Source organism: Halichoerus grypus, chromosome X (assembly GCF_964656455.1).
Source record: "Halichoerus grypus chromosome X, mHalGry1.hap1.1, whole genome shotgun sequence".
Taxonomy (NCBI): Eukaryota; Metazoa; Chordata; class Mammalia; order Carnivora; family Phocidae; genus Halichoerus; species Halichoerus grypus.
This window is the reverse complement of record NC_135727.1, coordinates 102234775-102256587: the sequence shown is the minus strand read 5'-3', so window position 1 is coordinate 102256587 and position 21813 is coordinate 102234775.

Sequence of the window (21813 nt, the reverse complement as noted above, 5' to 3'; positions counted from 1 at the left end):
CTGACTCCCACCACTTGTTTGTTCAATCCTAGGATACATGCGTAGCAACTTCAGATTGTTGAACCATGAGAGACTGTGGACTCTGAGAAACAAACTGAGGGTTTTAGAGGGGAGAGGGGTGGGGGGATTGGTTAGCCCAGTGATGGGTATTAAGGAGGGCACATACTGCACAGAGCACTGGGTGTTATATGAAAACAATGAATCGTGGATCACTACATCAAAAACTAATGATGTGTTGTATGGTGACTAACATAACATAATAAAATAAAATTTAAAAAATTAAAAAAAGATTGTTAATTTGTACTCCCAAGAGGAACAACTTTACTAAAAGTAGCATACAGTGTTTATATTCAGTTCCTCTTGGCTTTAGTCTTATATTTTCTAGTCAGAAGACCATTTTCCAAATTCACAACCCAGTTTTAAAGCATGACAGTGCTCATCATATCTGGAATTATCGTATTTAATTATATATTGTTTGTCTTCCCAAATAGAATATAAACTCCTGAAGAGCAAAAGAACTTGGTCTGTCCATCTCACAAAACATTCTAACCTCAGTCAACACATCAAGAATAATGCCAAGCATAGTTAATATTTATGACATGCAGGGATGAACTCATTCACAATACAACATGGTTTTTTTTTTTTAAGATTTTATTTATTTTTTGACAGAGAGAGAGAGACAGTGAGAGAGGGAACACAAGCAGGGGGAGTGGGAGAGGGAGAAGCAGGCTCCCTGCTGAGCAGGGAGCCCGACACGGGGCTCGATCCCAGGACCCTGGGATCATGACCTGAGCCGAAGGCAGACACTTAATGACTGAGCCACCCAGGCACCCCAACATGTTTGTATCATTTGATTCTGTTCACTTGACCAAGTGTAATTAGGTAGTAGGTGAACAAAACATTGCTTGCAAACATGGAAGAATGTTTGATAAATAAAATGTCAATGAATTAATTTGTACTGAGAAATAAGACTGCCAACAGACATGAAAACCCATACCAAAGGATATATTTCTTCTTTCTCTGTAGCAAAGTAATCTCTGAACCATACTTATTGAGCAAAATCAAATGAAGGTGATGCTGATCGCCAAGTGACTGAAGATCTGGGGCAGAACCCTGGGGCCTTAGTCACCCAATCCTCTGTAAACTGCAGTCAACTCAAGAAAGTTATTGAAGGGAGCCTGACCCTTCAAGTAGGTATGCCCCAGCCTGATTCACTTCTCCTCAGAGAGAGTATCTCTTCATTCCAGATGGATCCATAGTACCTTTCACAAAATAATGTTAAACCCATACCCTTACATTGTTACCAATAGGATCTATTACCTGAACGAATGTTGAATACTTAATATCTATATTCTAGACAGTTACTAGATAAAATAATTTTATGCTCACCACCATTCATTATTTGTTATCAGTTCATTTGATAAAAAAAAATTTCACGAGTGTTGTTTGAACGTCATGTGGTACATATACTTTTCCAGATATTTTAAAATGAATTATTAGATTGACATAACAGAAGATCTGATACGTAGATCATATATTGCCTCCCTCTCTAATACTCAAACATGCAGAAATGTCTTACCTCCATGGAGTGCCTGGATGGCTCAGTCGGTTAAGTGTCTGCCTTCGGCTCAGGTCATGATCCCAGGGTCCTGGGATCGAGTCCCATGTTGTCCGGCTTCCTGCTCAGTGGGGAGTCTGCTTCTCCCTCTGCCCTCCCACCTGCTTGTGCTCTGTTTGTCTCTCTCTCTCAAATAAATAAGATCTTAAAAAAAAAAAAAGAAATGTTTTATCACTAGCCTTACTAAATTCAGGACAGTCTAAGAAACAACCTCATTAAACTGTGTGGTGCTGTCACAGGAATAAACAAATCTATAAAATTAAACAGAGCCTGAAATTTGTTTAATGAAATTGACATTTCAAATTGGGTGGCAGGGGTAGGGTAAAAACAAAGGGGTATTTTTTATCTTTTAATTCATGTATCTTCCTATTGTTTGCTTATTTTTAGTAAAAAAAATTATTTAATTTAAACTGTAAGATAGTAAGAAAAAGGAATATTCCAGAACTTGCCTGTGTAGTAACTGAAAAGATGTTCATTTACAATACATAATAACTTCTTTTTATGACTCTGCCCTGAAAGAAAAATAATTCTGTTTCACTTCTTAAGCCAGGAATAGGTGTACTCCTAAGCAATTGTTCTGTTCAATGTTAGGAACCCTGTGAATTGTGTAAATTATCTAATTTCATATTTTATTTTGGATCTTACAGTAATTAGAGCCAAATTTGTATCACACTTAAAATTTATGCTGCCTTTCCAAAGGATATATTCTATTAAGCTTCCTCAAATCTTTTCTGAAACAATTATGGGGCATATGTATATCACTTAAATAAAAATGATTACACAGTTCCATTGGATTATTGTACACAGATATCCCCTATCTTCAGCACAAAAGTATACCTGCCAGATTTTCTAGAAAATTCCCCATGGCAGATGGTCAAATCACACTTTCTCTTAGTGCTGGAGACGAACAGAGTAATTCTTACTCTTTAGCTCCACATTTCATAGATTATATACAAATCACTTTACTTCATATTAAGAAGATACTATACAAAGCTGTCACCATTACTTACAATCACATGCTGTCGTACATGAATTGCATTTCATTGTCTCTTATGGAGGCCTGAGGACTGCCTTAATTCTTGGAGAATACACGCATGCTAACCTTAACAGCAATGTCCTAACAAGCTGCCTGTTAGGATCATTGTCCTTGCAAATATCCTTGTTTCAGTTGTCTCTTACTGTATAAAAATTGTCCAATACTTAACGGAGTAAAAAAAACACTAATCATTTATTATTCTTACCTTTTCGCCATTTTCAGTGTTGACTGTACTCAGCTAGGCGGTTCTTTCTTCTAGTCTTTCATGTGGTTGGACAGTGACAAAGATTGGAATCATTTTTTTCCCCAAGTTTTTATTTAAATTCCAGTTAAATGTACAGTGTAGTATTAGTTTCAGGTGCAGAATTTAGTGATTCATCACTTACATACAACACCCAGTGCTCATCACAAGTGCCCTCCTTAATCCCCATCACCTATTTCACCCATCCCCTCACCCACCTCCCCTCCAGGAACCCTCAGTGTATTCTCTATAGTTAAGAGTCTTTTTCCTGGTTTGCCTCTCTTTCTGCCCCCTCCCCCAAGTTCATCTGTTTTGTTTCTTAAATTCCACACATGAGTGAAATTATGTATTTGTCTTTCTCTGACTTATTTTGCTTATTAGCATAATACTCTCTAGCTTCATCTACATTGTTGCAAATGGCAAGATTTCATTCTTTATGGCTGAGTAATATTCCATTATATATATAATTATATATATGTACATTTTATATATATATATATATATATATATATATATATACACATCTTCTTTATCCATTCATCAGTTGATGGACATTTGGGCTCTTTAGATTGGCATCATTTCTGAGAATTCCATTCATACATGGCTGGCAGATGATTCTGGCTATAGGCTGGGACCTCGGGCAAAGGCTGTTGACTGGGGCACCCACATGGGGCCTCTTCCTGTGACACAGGTTCCCAGGGTAAACATCCTGAGAAAGAGAGAGCCAGCAGGGAATTATACTACCTTTTAAAAACTAGCCTTAGAAGTCATACAGCATCATTCTAGCCACATTCTATTAGAAGCTAGTCACTAAATCCAGCCTGTATTCACGAATTAGATTTCACCTTTTAATAGGAAAAGTACCAATTTTTTGGATATTCTTTCAGAATATCCCACACATCTTACTTTTTGATGTTAAGTCTTGTTTCAGATGGCTACCTACCTTTCCCTCTCTAGGTTCCCCATACTGTAGTGGGGTGCCCTCCACTGGGCCTTTGTCTCCCTATAGATTGACATCACCATACCATGTGCAACATAATGGCCTAGAACTCCATGGTTTCTTGTCACTGTGTTCTGTCTCCAAAGTTATGCATCATTGCTGGATTCTGTATTTCTTTATGCTTAATGTGACAGTGTGTTGTGCTCAGATTAATTGAAAAGAGCTTTCACTCTTTGTTGCTGATGGTAGTCTAAAATTTTAAGTCTTCTCTGGGTCTAACAGGTATACTTCTGGACATTTGTAATCATCCTGGTGCCCTTAGTTAACTCAGCAAAGTGTGTGTTAGTGCATTGATGCATCAGTCAATACTAGCACCTCATAGACTATTTCACATTCTACTCAGTTGCTGAGCTATCTGGTTGAGTAGGGCCAAACCAAAAGACCAATTTATTCATAACAGGGTTCCGAAGATTGAAAAGTTTGTCGTTACTGTAGGCACATGAGATGATTGGAGAGAATCAAAGGATTGGCTTTTGTGACCCTATGTATCATGCCACCTAGAAATTACTGCCTGGAACAATATTCCTTGCCCTTTGAAATATAAAACCTTGAAAACATTCCATAGTACAATCTTGCCATTAGTCAAGGCAAGACTCAAAATATTTCTACAGTCAGAGAAGTAATGAGATGTGGACATTAGAATACTTAGAGTGTTTTTGTTATGTGGATATCTATGATAGAAGATAGTGAATATTTTGCAGGCTTATTGTGTGCATGTATGTAGGTGTAAGGAAAACCAAGCATATGTGTTTTAGATCAGTACTACTCTATGGCATGGATGTATAAATCAATCATTTCCAAATGCGTGGAACTTGATCCCTCAACTGATATTAAGATGATTATCCTATTTGTTACTCTACAGTCTAATGTTTTATTTGAAACAAGAGTGATTTTTAGCCTTTGAACCATAAATTTTTAAATCAGGTTGGTGTCCTACAGAAGGGGATTAATTTACTTTAGTTAAATTAATATGTCCAATTTGAAAGCTCAACTTCTTTTGCTCAGCACAGCTGTATTAAATTTCCAACAGAGAAGAAACTTCCCACTGTGTTTAAAGTTTGAATGTATTTACAGAGGATTAAAAATACCAGCACTTTACAGTCACATGCTGGTGAAAATTGCCTTTGAAATAATTCATGAAGTAGGAAAAATGGAATTTTAGTAATGTGGAATATAAACCAGTTTTGGTTAAGATTTAGTATTTGTACAACATTAGGGGATATTTAGTAAATATGTTTTAATAGTATATTTTGTGTTATGTTAGCATTTTTATTACAGACCCCAGAGCATTTTAAATAGACTTATTAAAATCTTCTTCACTTCTCTGCTTTGATTAGGGAAATACCTCAGATCTTATACTTGGCATTCTCCTCATAGTTCTAGAATAGTCACAATAGAGAATTATAGAGCAAGTGAATCAGATTGTAGACTGGAAAAATAGAATCATTGAGATTACTAGGTAAAGGTTTTTTTTTTTTTTAATCCAAAATATACATATAAAACATGTATTACCACCATCTGTTGTGTTCATTGACATTAAAAGAGGGAGGAAATCTCCTGGAATATAAAACTTTTTTTAAAATTTTATTTTATTATGTTAATCACCATACATTACATCATTAGTTTTTGATGTAGTGTTCCATGATTCATTGTTTGCGTATAACACCCAGTGCTCCATGCAGTATGTGCCCTCTTTAATACCCATCACCAGGCTAACCCATCCCCCCACCCCCTCCCCTCTAGAACCCTCAGTTTGTTTCTCAGAGTCCATAGTCTCTCATGGTTCGTCTCCCCCTGAAGGGAAAAATGGAGGAACATAAAACTTTTACATACTACTGTCTCTCAGGGTTATCAGTCCTTCCCAGCAATAGAAAAAAGTCAGGAAGGCCTACCTCCACCCCAAACACTCCAATGCAGTATAACATGTCAAGATATACAATGTGAGAAACTCTAGTGTTCTTCCTGGTTGCTGTTTTGCTCTCATAAATTGACACCATTATCATAATTTTTGTCAGTCAGTTATCCTGAACTAACAGGTTAGTTTCTTTTTGACTCCCTCTGTAAACTACATTTGACTTAGTTCTCCCTAGGCATCCATCTGCCTGAGAGGTAACTGTGACTGATTATAGACCTAGGTAATCCTTAATAATATTCTAAATTGGATCATGCCACAAGGTGGCACCCTTGCAAGTCCAGTATGATCTTTGGCAAGTATTTTTCCAAATCTTAGGCTATGAAGTGTCAACCTAACCCGCGAGTTTATAGTTATTCCTTACCCCACCCACATAGGACCTGAGGCTCTTCCTAGTAGTACAAGAAAAATAGAGTGTCAGGGAATTATAGAGACATAATGCCCTTCTGGCTAGGAAATGATGGAAGGAAGAGGAAAATGAGGAAAAGGAGGAAAGCAGTCACCCATTTCCTCACTGTGGCTGCAGGAGATAGGAAGGAGGTACTTTCAGTGAGTAAGCATAACATTAAAGGCTGAGAAGGGGGCTTATTCTTTCACTCTCCATTAAGAAAGTTAGAAAAAAGGTTACTTTTTGGTGTGCGCCTCTCCCGCCAACCTTCAACAAGATTCTAGGAACTTGGCTTATAATGGGATCTGACAGAAGACCTGCAGTTTTCATTTCCTGAACCAACCCCAATCCCCAATGGTACAGACACTGGGTTGAGGTCTGGTTAGCCTGATAAATGGGGACTCACTGTAGCTGCTGAACCAGAAGATATGATGGGGGATCGGTTACAGTCATTAGGCTGCCACCAGTGAAGAACAAGTTGAGATCCAGTTGTTTTAACCAAGTTAAAAGAGACCAGATCACTAACTGAACCAATCAGAGACTTCAGCCATACTGTCAACAAGGTCACCCACACCCATGTTTACAAGGAATCTTGGCCCAGAGACAGAGGACTAGAGGGCATCATACCTGAGGACCTTGGATCTTTATCATGTCAGGGAGATCCTTAAAACCTTTCTGTCCATATACCTGACACCACCTTAAGGAGATAAGCAGGGGAGGCTCCTTAGGGAGGCTCTCTGAAAGATTAAATATTTTATTCCAAATCTGATAATCCGCATTTTTAAGAGATGTTCCTCAGGGTACCTGGGTGGCTCAGTCAGTCAAGCGTCTGCCTTTGGCTCAGGTCATGATCTCAGGGTCCTGCGATTGAGCCCGGTGTCAGGCTCCCTGCTCACTGGGGAGTCTGCTTCTCCCTCTCCTTCTGCCCCTCCCCCCTCCCCTGCTATGCATGTGCTCTCTAATAAACAAATAAAAAATTTCTTAATAAAAGATGTTCCTCAATATTTTTTTCATCAGAATAAGTTTAAACCAGATTGAATAGTGATTGTTTTTTTCTCCATTGACAACTTGGTGGTTGAGGGTGATATCTAGATGACAAACTAATTTCATTTGAGTTACTGGACCTTGCAAGAATGGAGAGAAAGTGATCCCCTCAGCTTACTTCTTTGGCCAGGGATCCTCCTTTTTCTTCCCTACCATGTCAGTAGAGAAGGAGAGAAAACACCATAGCATCTTTGTGTTTCTAACATTGTCTGTGAGTCTGAATTGATGTGCAAAGGTCTATTCATCTTGAGATTAAAGAACTTATTCTAAGCCCCATCTTTAAAATAAAAATTAGTCTTTAATCAGAGTACAGTCTACTGAGTGCAAGAAGCTGTGCTTGGAGCTATAAATAGTAAGTGCTCAGTACAAATTGTCATCATTCTAGTGAAGTCTGTCTTCTTTTTATGTTCTCTGTCCCTAGTCTCTCACACACTAAACCAGTTCTTCACCACTGTCGTAAGTTCTGTCCATATCTTTCAATCCATCAGTTCCTTTCCTGTTTCACTCGTACCCTCCCAGCTTGTACTTAGGATTAGTTGTGCTAATGAGGGAAATGCCAACTTCTATGCCTCATGTTAATGCCAGCGAGAGACCACTAGAAATACCCTATAATCAACAGAGTTCACTTTATTTTTTACAAGGGAGACTAAACCATGAGGAACAGTGAACCATGCCGATAAAAAGGAGTTGGGGGATTATTTTGGGCTTATGCTAATTGATTTTAGGGAGGCTCCAAGGAAGTGAATGTCCCTTTTGGGAGTGCATGTTGTCAGAAACAGGGAACTGAGGAGGGCTAGGACTGCCACTGGATGGTAAGCAGCAGCACTCCAGTGAGCAGAGAGAGGGGAAGGTTTGGTCAGTTTTGTGGTTGCACAGGGGCTTGGCTTTTTGTGTTGTTGCTGTTTAAATTTCTGGTGCCGAATGGTCATAGAGTGGGCTTTGTCTTGTTTTAACACTGTCACAGAGCATCTTTGCCCACTGTTGATGTTCTACGAAATTATGTTCAGTAAGAATGTATAGCTTAAGGCCAACTACCAGTTATCAACACTCAGGCCTCTCATTTTCTTTCTCACATAGAAACCTTCTCACTCTGCACTACCAGGTCCGCCATGCCAATTACCAAGCTTTCCTGTCAAGAGTTGATCTGAAGAAAATTATGATCATTTGCTTTGAAAATCCACTACAAATTAATGTTTTCTAACACCAAGTGCTCCTTCACTGCTCCTTGACAAAAAAAAAAAAAAAATTCTTGTTGAATTTCTATTATAAGGACTGTAGAAGCCATTTCACCCTCTTCAGACACTCCTTAAGGGTATAATTTAATCACAGCATCTCTTACTCTTAATAAGTGAATATATCTTACAAAGTACTTGCAAGCTTGAGTCCATATAATTAGAAAATCCACTTTCTAATCACCTCCTCTCTTCATTACCTCTATATGGCTTTGTGAATTTCAGCCCTCCCCCTCGTTCCAGAGGTTTCCCACCTTACTGTCAATGCTAATGCTCCTGATTCCTTGAAATCTAACAACCTCAATGATATTGTCTAATTAGCCCTTTCCTCACTGTCTGCCATCTTCTGTCTTTTTATTTTCATGTACTAAATGGCAGTTTCCCCTTATCTACATATATTCCCATCTTTTGCCAAACTAGGAATAAACTAACCTATTCCTCCTTGAACTCTCATTTCTTAACACACTCATTTACTGCCTTCATTTTTTAATCTTGAAAAATGAAAAAAAATCATAAAATTACAGAGAAAAACAGAAATACCTGTTTTTTTTTTAACACCAAGAATTTAACAAGTATTCATGTTCTTTATGTTAAAGACTTTTTAATATAAAAAATTCCTACTGGAATTGATAGTTTGTTGTCTTATAGAAACTAACAGAATTACTCTGGTTAAAAGTCAGTATGTCCTATAAAAGCAACCAAATTCTTTTCCGTAATTGTTGCACTCTGATCTCCAAGTCACAACTGTCTGAAGTTCTGTTGTTCTGACTTTTGTTTTTTCCTTCTTTCCAAGGCCAGTTCATTAAGTCCTGATGAATTTTTCCTTCTCATAATCTTTCACAGCGGTGCTGTCCTTTCTCTACCATTTTCAACATCAAAGCTCAAACCTTATTTCATGCAGAAGCTATTTCAATATATTTTCTAAGATTTTATTTATTTCAGAGAGAGAGAGAGAGTGTGGGCGGGGGGCAGAGGGGGGAGAGAGAATCCTCAAGCAGACTCCCTGCTGAGCACAGAGCCCATGTAAGGCTCCATCCCAGGACCCTGAGATCATGACCTGAGACGAAATCAAGAGTTGGATGCTTAACCGACTGAGTCACCCAGGCGCCCCTTGATTCATTTTTTTAAATACCTCAATGAGAGTGTCTATTGCTTTTTTTTTTTTTTAAGTCAAATATACATAAAATGTGCCCATATTCTTTCACCTGACCATTAAAATTCTCCAAAAGAGAATTTCTTCCTGCTACTCTGGTGCAGGAGTCCTCTGATCCAGCTAGACTCAAATATTCACCATTCTCTCATGACACATTGTTCTCCTACATTCATGTTGTCTTCCTTGTATATAATTAAATCTTCATCATTCCTCTATTAATATCTACCCATTCTTAAGGCTAGTTGGCTTCCTCCACCTTGTTGACTTTGCTGGTAACTACAGATCTTGTTAATGTATGACTGAATTTGTACAAGCTGTACGGTCCTGTCCTATACTGTCATATAGAAACAATTCTCTTTCTGATCTAAATATTGGAGGAGACTGATTTTGTTGGTAAATATGACCTTAAAGTCTCTATTCTTTCAGGTTTCCCAGTTAACACTCATAATTCCTTGGCTCAAATGTAGTCTTATATTTTCCCATCTAAACTTGCCAGTGCATGTATCACACTTAAATGACTCAATATTTTGGATATTTGTCTCTGTAAGTGTGTAAAAAAGGAGGTATACATTATTGCCTCTTTATTAAGACTAAAAGAAATCATCATTTCAACCATTTATAATGTCTAAAAACATTGGCGTTGGGAGAGAACACAAGAGATTCAAGGAATCTTCAACTGTAGAATGGATCACATCTCTCTCATTGTTTGGATGGTGTGCTAAGAAGCAAGAAATTCAAAATGTCTTCTTGATGGTCAGTTATCATAAGTTAATAGTAAACCTCAGAAACTCAGAAAACCTGTCTCTCTGGCATAGTCTAGAGCTTATGAGAGCAGTATGTTTTTAAATAACTAAGGTATATATTCATCAATCAAGATTAGTAAGTTACTTCTAAGAAAGGTGATACTTAACCACAAATACCTGCTAAGTGGTTACCTTCTTTATGTCTGGAATTTCATTCTGTGTTTCACATCATGGTCCCAGGAATATGAGTTTCCAAGCAGCACTGGATCCACATCTCAAAGAATTACTGTTATTTCTGCTGGCCATATCCCAGCTCATTTAGTGATTTTTCTCCACTGAACCATAATGAATAATAAAGTGTGTTCTCTGTGCTCCTACATATCTCCACCCACCTATCTTCTGTTCCAAAACCAAAAATATAAACCTACATAAACTTCTAGATATCTTATGGTGGATTTTATTTAGAATTCTATACCAGGATTATATGCTGCTGTGCCAAAATCGGCTCTTCTCCTAAAACTAGTCAGAAAATCACTTTCTCTTTGTCAATTAATTTAGTATCACTATAAATATTGTTTATCACTTGAGATAAAATTATTCAAACATTGTAGGGTTTTATTGTTGAAATTATTCTTATTTTGAATACCTCAGTATTCAAAGAGAAAACAGTATATTCTCTCCAACAAGTCAGGATATAAAATGGGAAGCAATTTACCATGAGTCAGGGAGTGTGAGTCACCTGTGTATGTGAAAAAATGGTAATTCTCAGTAGTTCAAAGATCTGAGCCACCTGTCAAGGATAGCATTGAGGGAGAAGCATTAGAAGCACTTGGTCTTTACAGAATAGAGTGAAGTGTTAGGGAAGAAATTAACACTACTTCTCTAAATAGCATTTAGGAACAGTAGAGACTTTACATGTTCAGAAACTATTAAAAACATCCTGGGGTAGCCCCTGCAGGGACAGAAGGCTTCCAGTTCACAGGAAAACAATATTAGAACAAATTTCAAAAAAAATATAGATTCCTAAATCAGCAATAATCATTTGTCATCTAAGGTATACTGCCCTGCCCAATTATATACCTTTCGTTGCCTTACCAACAATAATTTTAACCCTGTTGTATTGAGTGATGAGAGGATGAAACTGATGAGAAACATTTATCACATATTGTCATGCTAAAGTTAAGCAAATATCTGACTCCCAGGGAAAATTTAGGATCAAAATAAGCCCAGCAAGTCAAATTTTCCTTTTTACTCTTAGCTGTTTGGCAGAGAAGAGATTGAAATGTGTTGATGGGAATGAACTCATTTTCACATTATAGATGGTGTAGGCCTTGTCTCCCTGCACTCTCCTGCTACTGAATTTGTGGGCCTAGGGGAGACACACTCCAGGGTAAGCATGGTTTCTCGTGGCTGCCTTTATTTTCAAATATGCCATGCCAATTCAGTTCAATTGCGAGCCTTGAAGAGTGGCAGGAAACCACTTTCCATTGCATAGGTTCATTTATAGTTTCTCTCTAACTGTCTAAGTATCCAAAGGCAGTGTTACTCGAATATGTCTTTACAAACTAGAGTCTATTGGTAATTTTCCAATTTAACTTTACAGATGTTCTCAGCCCTTAATCTAGATACATAATAATAACACAGTAGAACCAAAATTCAATTTTCGAAGGCAATTTCATTATCTCTGCCCCAGAGACATTCAATAATTAACACCTCCATGGGAGCTAGAGATCTGACACTCTCTCCTTCGAAATTATTAATAGCCTAAGGCTTACATACCCCTGGGTGAAAAAATATCTGATTGAAACAGCACTAAACAGCCAATGTTACCATAACCCAGGATCATCGTGTGGACATAGTTTGGGAACGTTTTTATCGTCTTGGTTTCAATGACTTGCCATACACATCTGTCTCAGAAGGGTCCCTTCCAGGACTGTCCTCAAATCAGCATAATTGAAATACCTGAAAACACAAAAAAGTACAAAATCTGTAGTCCTGTATTCAATCAGTTAAAGTGGGCATTTTGTGTTAAGAATGGGTCATCGGGAAAGTATGGCTAGGTAAAGGGAAGAAAAAAGCTTGTAATCAGCAAATGAAAAAAATGAAAGTTCAAGGTTTTAGCTATTTTAATTTTAAAGATATGGTCATGATTTATTTTCTCCCTTCAAACACCATATGTTTCATTGTGTACAATAAAACTTCATATAAGAGAATGCCAGCCCCATCATTCCCACCTAGGGTCAGAGACACAGGTTCTCAATCTCTTAGATGGAAACGTTCTGAAGGTTTTTTCAGAAACTGGTAGAGAAACTGAAAATTAGACTCAATGAATTTTTTATTGCCCCTGTGGGAGGGAGACACAGATGACTCAACTATTTTAATAAGATTTAAGATTCATTTAGAGAATCTTCATGATTCATCTGCATTTATTTTTTTCTATCACAAAACCACTTATGATACTGTTCCCAAAGAGGAGACAGAAATGATAATAAGGAGGACACCAGCATATAAATATAATGACTGGGAAAATTATTTTTAAAAGTTAACCATGGCATAGATTTCAGACAGTATATGTTAATCTTGGGTTGTTTTATATATATATGTGCACATATGCGTATGTGTATATATATATACACACACATTGTAAAGGTTTTCATTTTATCGTAATCACGTATGTTGCTTAGCTGGAATCAAACTCATTTCTCAGCTTTCAAGTTGGGAGGTTACCGCTGAAGTAACCCACAGCCTCTTATAAATAGAACCATTGTGAAATATTTTTAAAGTTGAGAAGTGAAAGTATTTTTTCCCCTAATTCAGTGAGTACACTAAAAATATACTGAGTTTTACATCTTTCTTTTTCTTTTCTTGGTTATGTCATTGGACCAGAAACACTGATCCATTAGCTGCTGCTGAGTGTGGTGCCCTCAGAGTGCCTCCCTTAAACAGTCTGTCTCGACGTATTTATTTACAAGTGGGGACTATGGTATGTAGATGAGATGCTCTGATGTCCCTGATTCTTGGTGAGAGATCTTGACAGAACACGGTCAGTTCCTTCTGAACGTGGTCATGGACACTTCCTGTCTACCTAGTATCATCAAAAGGAATCTTCTTGATTCTTTCAAAAGAGGGCTGAAAATGAAAGAACCCCATCCCTCCTCAAAATTTCCGTATCAGATACACACAAAAAATGGTGACTAGTTTTTGACATAGAAAACATTGGAAATTATTCTGGCTCCAGCAAACTTACAAGATAATGAAATAATATTTTTTATAGGCTGAGCTTTTTTATATGTATTTCCAACTTCTGTAATACTTTTATTATCACTTTGGAAAGAAAACTTCCCAAATGTGGCATAGCAGCAGTGGGTGCGTAAGCAAGCAGAAAAGAAAGGAATTGGTATGTTGTGCCCAGGCTGGACCTGTGTCTTCCCAGTTATCAGACCATCTCCCACCTCCTCGTGTTCTTTTACTATCCATCAAGATGAAGATTGCTTAGGAGCACAGCAAAGGTGGTATCTGGCAGTGAGTCCACCGAGTAAAACATGGACCAGAACAGAGATGCTACATTATATTTCTCTTATCTTTGTTCTTCCTTCCATTATTCTCTCTCGCTTTGCTGACCCATTCTCATCTCCTGCCTGCTGTGTCTCATGTCTGCAACGAGGCTCCTTTTGAACGCCTCCAGTCCCCACACCACGATTTCTCAATTTTACTACTCCTCATATTCTGCCCAATTCTTAACACATATTCTTGCTCCTTGTCGACCTGCCTGGACAATACAGGGATGAGTGATTGCGCTCTGGTTGTTCAGTTTTCTATTTTGCAGCTCAGAGAATTCTCAATTCTGATGCACACTCTGAAAGAGGGAGGCTGCCTCGAGTCTTGTTATGCCAAGTGTGGTCTGAGGACCAACAGCATTGGCATCTCTTGGGAGCATGTGAGGAATGCAGAATCTCAGTCCTCACCCCAGAACTCTAGAATCAGAGTCAGCTTTTATACGTTCTAACAAGATTCCCAAGGCAGCTCTGTCTGTGTGTTAAAGCGTGAGAAGCACTGGGCTAATTCACTGATCCCCAAACTTATTTATTTTTGGTTTCAATTTTAATTCCAGTTAGTTAACAGAGTGTTATATTAGTTTCAGGTGTGCAATATAGTGATTCAGCACTTCCATACTTCACCTGGTGCCCTCCTTAATCCCCATCACCTGTTTCACCCATCCCCCCCCACCCCCCTCCCCTCTGGTAAGCATCAGTTCTCTATAATTGAGTCTGGTTATTAATTTGTCTCTCTCCCTCTTTTTTTCCCCTTTACCCATTTGTCTCTTACATTCCATATATGAGTGAAATCATATGGCATTTGTCTTTTGCTTAGCATTATACTCTCTAGATCCATCCATGTCATTGCAAATGGCAAGAGTTCATTCTTTTTATGGTTGAATAATATTCCGCTGTGTGTATACACACCACCTCTTCTTTATCCATTCATCAATTGTTAGACACTTGGACTGTTTTAATAATTGGGCTATTGTAGATAATACTGCTTTAAACATCGGGGTGTCCCTCTGAATTAGTGTTTTTGTAGCCTTTGGGTAAATACCCAGTAGTGCAATTGCTGGGTCATAGGGTAGTTCTATTTTTAACTTTTTGAGGAACCTCCATACTGTATTCCAGAGTGGTTGCACCACCTAGCATTCCCACCAACAGTGCAAGAGGGTTCCCCTTTCTTAACATCCTCGCCAACACCTGTTGTTTCTTCTGTTGCTGATTTTAGCCATTCTGACTGGTGTGAGGTGATACCGCATTGTAGTTTTGATTTGCATTTCCCTGATGATCAGTGATGTTGAGCATCTTTTCATGTTGTCTGTTGACCATCTGTCTTCTTTGGAAAAATGTCTATTCAAGAGAATGTCTTCTGTCCATTTTTTAATTGGATTATTTGTTTTCCGGGTGTTGAGTTTTATAAGTTCTCTGTATATTTTGGAAACTAACCCTTTATCACATATGTCATTTGCAAATAGCTTTTCCCATTCTGTGGGTTGCCTTTTAGTTTTGTTGACTGTTTCCTTTGCCAGGCAGAAGGTTTTATTTTGATGTAGTCTCAATAGTTTATTTTGGTTTTTGCTTCCCTTGACTCAGGAGACATATCTAGAAAGAAGTTGCTGTGGCTCATGTCAAAGAAGTTACTGCCTGTGTTCTCCTCTAGGATTTTTATGGCTTCAGGTCTCCCATTTAGGTCTTTAATCCATTTTGAGTTTACTTTGTGTATCATGTAAGAAAGTGGTCCAGTTTCCTTCTTTTGCATGTAGCTGTCCAGTTTTCCAAACACCATTTGTTGAATAAATAGTCTTTTTCCCACTGGATATTCTTTCCTGCTTTGCTGAAGATTAATTAACCATGTAATTGTGGGTTCATTTTTCGGTTTTCTATTCTGTTCCATAGATCTATGTGTCTATTTTTGTGCCAGTACCATACTGTTTTGATTACTACAGCTTCATAATATAACTTAAAGTCCAGAACTGTGATGCCCCCAGCTTCGCTTTGCTTTTTCAAAATTGCTCTGGATATTTGGGGTCTTTTGTGGTTCCAAACACATTTATTCTAGCTCTGTGAACCGTGGTGTTGGTATTTTGATTGATAGGGGTCGCATTAAATTAGATTGCTTTGGGTAGTATTGACATTTAGCAATATTTATTCTCCAGTCCATGAGCATAGAATATCTTTCCCTCTGTTTGCATCATCTTCAATTTCTTTCACCAGTGTTTTATAGTATTCAGAGTACAAGTCTTTGACCTCTTTGGTTAGGTTTACTCCTAGGTATCTTATTGTTTTTGGTGCAACTGTAAATGGGATTGTTTTCTTAATTTCTCTTTCTGATGCTTCATTATTGGTGTATAGAAATGCAACAGATTTCTGTATATTAATTTTGTATCCTGCAATGTTACTGAGTTCATTTATCCATTCTAGTAGTTTCTGGTGGAGTCTTTATGGATTTCTGTGTATTCTATCATGTATTTGCAAATAGTGAAAGTTTGACTTCCTTTTTGACAATTTGGATGCCTTTTCTTTTTCTTGTCTGATAATTGTGGCTAGAACTTGCAGTACTTTGTTGAATAAAAGTGGTGACAGTGGACATCCTTGTCTTGTTCCTGACCTTAGGGGAAAAGCTCTCAGTTGTTCCTCATTTAGGGTGATATGAGCTGTGGGTTTTTCATAGATGGTCTTTATTTATGTTGAGGGTTTTTATCATGAATGAATGTTGTGCTTTGTCAAATGCTTTTTCTGGATCTATTGAAATGATCATGTGGTTCTGATCCTTTCTTTTGTTAATGAGAATCACCTGCAGAGCTTTAAAACCAGTATGTGAGTCCTACCCCTGAGATTCTGATTTAATTGGTCTGGAAAGCAGTCTGGACAGTAGGAATTTCAGAAGACCCAGATGATTCTAATGTGCAGCCAAGGGTAGGAATTACTGTCTCTTTCATCCCTCTCTGTACCAGTGCATTTTCTTTAATGGACAGAATGGAAGCAAGTTAGAAATTATTCTTTAAAAGCAGCAGAGGAAATTGCTTTCATGGGGGGCATATTGATGATTATAATAAGGCAGGAGCAATATCTGATTCTCTCCATGCCCAATTCTACTACTAGTAGTAGTCATTTTGTAAAAGAAAAAGTTGATATCTAATTTCAACTACTTTTTTTTGCTAGCACCCTGCAAAGGTCAGTGTGCTCCCAGGACCATCACTGGAGAGTTGTTAGAAATGAAGAATCTCATCCCACACACTGAGAATCAGAACAGGACTTTTTACAAGATTTCCAGGTGATGTTCATGTACATTAAAGTTTGAGATTCACTACTCTAGGAGGCTCTGTTCCCTTGGCAATTTCTCTGTGACAAATACAAGGTACAACAAATTGGCCCCATTATAAAGGCTTTGGAAGTGAAGAGGTGAAAGAATGTTTGAAAAAAATGCTTAATATAGCCTTGCAAATAAATTTCACAATATACCCACAACCAAAGTTAGTTTCAAATCCATCAAGGAAGTATTTATATAGCAAAAATAAATAAAAATGATTATTGCTAATTTATGCAGCATTTATTTTTTCTTTCTTTTGGTGGTGGCTTGTGTATTCATGCTCCATAGCTCTACAGCTACATTAGTGGTTCTCAAATGGGAGCAATTTGCTCCCCTGGGGACATTTGGCATTTTGGTTGTCACGACTGGGGAGGGTGTACGCAAGTGGCATCTAAAGGGTAGAGGACATGTATACTGCTACCAGGGATACATTCTACAATATACAGGACAGAACCTCAAAACAAAAAGGTATCTGGCCCCAGATGTCAGTAATACCACTGAGGTTGAGAAACCATGCTCTACAGCATATCATCAATTGAGGGTGATATATAAATATACACGCACACACAGGTGTGTGTGTGCATATATATATATATATAATTTCTTGAAGAGGCAGAATCTCACTTGTACAAGTGAAGTAAAGCAGTTAAAAATTTCCTCTGGAAAATCACTCCATTATGAGAAACTCAATGATCAGGATAATAAAATAGCAGCGTGATCTCAAGATGTGCAAGTTGGTATGAATGCATATGTAGCCCTGGGGTGTAAAGTTCATTTTGTCAGTGCATACATTAAACATTGCTGATTGGCATAGTAAAAGTAGTCCAGGAACAGCTCACTGTCTACCTTTTTGTTCTCATTAGTGTTAAAAGTGTCAAACCCAGTAACCACTAAGAAAGCACACTTGTGCTGGTGGCTTTGAATGGGGCGCTCCACAGAAGTCAGTTCCCCACTTTAATCACTGTGGGATTAATTCACAATTTGTAAAATACTTAATTGTGAAACCTTCCAAGACGTTCTCCTGGTTGTGCCCTTTGTTGTCATTTCATATGATCCTGTTTAGTCTGTTAGGAGTTGCTGCATTTCTGCTGAGGAAAACCAGTGTTGTAGTGCAGACACATAAGTCAGCCTTGGACATTGATAGGATTCCTTATGTAGAAATGGGGTCTGTTCACGGTCAGAGCCAGCACTCTATACTGAGGTGCATAGTAGACATTGGCAGAGAGAGTTCTTGGGAATATGAAAGCTGGGGAAAGGAAGAGGTCTGGCACCAGAGATCCGGCAGGCTGATGGTGTTGACCTCCTTAGTTTCTCTGCTTTGTACCTAGGCTTGCTCTAGGCCCATTGTCTCCAAAGTTCAGAACACATCTTTTAGGGGTGTTCTAGGTGACCCTGTGTTGTGTGCTGAAGGAAAATATTAGACCTTCCAGTAACAGTCTTCTATCTAAAAATGGAAACACTGATTGAGGTTTGCTAACAGTTGAGATATAACTTTCACACTTGGTTTGACTGCCAGATGCTCAAGTGTTACACGGTGTCTCAAAGAAAACCTGGACTCCATCCACTGGTTCCTTTGCTTTCAACATACTACAACATAGTGTGGTTTAAATGTGCTTAGGTATATCTCAAATGGTAGAATCTTCACAACATTGTTGATTGGAATGGGGTATGAGCATAATACCTTTTTTCCCCCACTAAGATTTACTGGTAAGCTCTTGACAAAGTACAAAAAAGTAGTTGAAATTAGATATCAACTTTTTCTTTTACAAAATGACTCAATTTGCTGGCCTTTTCAGGGATAACCACTGACTATTAGTAGTTGCTACCCTGCAGACATTTAAAGACACACAGACTCACATGTAATCTGTCACTTAATATTAAGTGGGTTTTTATAAAGAATGAGGCAGTAGTGTTGTTGAAAATAACTCATGCTGTGTAGAGAATATTATACAAAACATTGAGGGGGATGTTCCACCCATTTCTGGGTAGAATTTTTGCTGAAAAGAATATGTGTCATATATGGAAACTCTGAGATATGGTTAAACTAGACTTCGATTTTCTAAATTATTTTAAAAATCTCCCAAAGGAAGAGTTTTAGAATTTGAATGCCTTCCACAAAAATCTTTTGTTCTCCCATAGAGGTTCACTGGTTAACTCCTGACAAAGCAAAAAAAAGTGTAGTTGAAATTAGACCTACTCTGCTTTTTTTTTTTTTTTTAAACAAAAGATAGATAGGCATCATGCTGGTATTTTCAGAGGTGACCAATGACAATCCTCACAAATATTTAAAAACAAACACATTCATATTTGATCTGTCTTAAAGTGTGTTATTTCCGTGATTTTTTTACCTTATTCACACAGTTGTCCAAATGTCACCACAATCAAATTTCAGAACATTTATGTCACCCCAAAAGGAAACCCACACCTATTATCAGTGACTTCCTATTCTCACCTACCCCCAGCCCTAGACAACATGGCAATAAAGGGCCGCATACTGAGACTAAGAAAAAATAACTGACGTATTTGATTTATGGAATGGTTTCTCCTGGAATATAAGACTGTGACTCAACTAAGATAATCCAAAGCTTTCACATTATTAACTATGCCCAGCCTTAAAGAGTTCCCCACTTCACAAGGACAACCTTGAAGTCACCAAACCCAAACTCTAAAATCCTGTAAATATTCTCTCCTGACTTCTGTTCTGAGACAATACTAAGAAAGTCTCTCTTGAGTTTTACAATGAGTCTAATAAACTTAGCTTTGCTTGATCCACAGGTGTTCTCCATTACTGCAATGGGTCTAATAGATTTAGCTTTGAGTAGTCAACAGATGTTTCTGGTGGACTCTTGGAATCCACATTTGTCAGTCCTCTTAGTCTCCCAGTTGGAATTCTTGGACAAGAATCAAGATAGCTCCAGTTCTCTGTTGCTTGTGGATCATGGAAAATATTCACACCTTCTTTCCCCTTATCAACCTCTTAAGAGTACATGCTGATTCCAGGATAGTCACTTTTCCCTTCCTTTGCCATCAGAGCTTGCCTTCCTGTGTTACTTGCGTTCATGGTTTCCTACCCAATGGTGATACTCCAGTCCACTATCAATCACTTGACAACCTCGAGGAACATATATGAGGATCCTGACTCCCTTAAAACCCCCTCTTTAAGCGTGAGGTAGGATCCAGCCATCCACACCTTGACATTAGTAGAGAGGCAATGGGTAAGACCACAGCATGGCAACAGCTTCCTCCAAAGAAATCTCACAAATCTACTTTTTTAAAAATCTGCTCAACTTTCTAATTCTTTTAGCGAATTTTAAGGTTTGAAAAATTAGCAACTGGACAGCTATATGCAAAAGAATGAAACTAGACCACTTTCTTACACCAGACACAAAAATAAACTCAGAGTGGATTAGAGACCTAAATATGAAGCTTGAAACCATAAAATTCCTAGAAGAAATCATTGACTGTAATCTCTTTGACACCAGTCATAGAAACATATTTCTAGATATGTCATGTCCCCTTTGGCAAGGTAAACAAAAGCAAAAATAAACTATTGGGACCATAACAAAATAGAAAGCTTTTGCACAGCAAAGGAAACCATCAACAAAACAAAAAGACAACCCACTGAATGGGAGACGATATTTGCAAATTCATATCTGACAAGAGGTTAATATCCAAAATACGTAAAAAACTTATACAACCAAACACCATGAAAACTAAATAATTTGATTAAAAATGAGCAAAAGACATGAATAGATATTTCTCCAAAGAAGACATACAGATGGCCAACAGACACAAGAAAAGATGCTCAACATCACTAATCAGGGAAATGCAAATCAAAACCACAATGAGCTATCACCTCACATCTGTCAGAATGGCTAAAATCAACAACAGAAGAAACAAGAGGTATTGGCAAGGATGTGGAGAAAGGGGAACTCTTGTGCACTGTTGGTGGGAATGCAAGCTGGTGCAGCCACTCTGGATAACAGTATGGAGGTTCCTCAAAAAATTGAAAATAGAATACCAATTGGATCCAGTAATTCCACTACGGGGTATTTACCCAAAGAATACTGCAGAATGATTTACAAGAGCCAGGATATGGAAGCAACTCAAATGTCCAGCGATAGATGAATGGATAAAGATGTGATGTATGTATACAATATTGCTCAGACATAAAAAAGAATGAAATCTTGCCATTTGAAATATGGATGGAGCTAAAGTATATTATGCTAAAGGAAATAAGTCAGTCAGAGAAAGACAAATAACATATGATTTCACTTATATGTGGAATTTAAGAAACAAAAGAAATAAAAAAGGAGACAAGGAAACACTCTCAACCACAGAGGACAAACTGATGGTTACTAGAGAGGAGATGGGTGGGAGGATGGGTGAAACAGGTGCCGGAATTTAAGAGTACACTTATTGTGATGAGCACTGAGTAATGTATAGAATATTTGAATCCCTATGTTGTATACCTGAAACTAATATAACACTGTATGTTAATTATACTGGAAATAAAAAGAACAGAAAGAATTAAGAAAAAAAGGATAGATCCCTCATAATCTGGTTTTGGAAGTAAAGGTCTTAGTGCATTAAG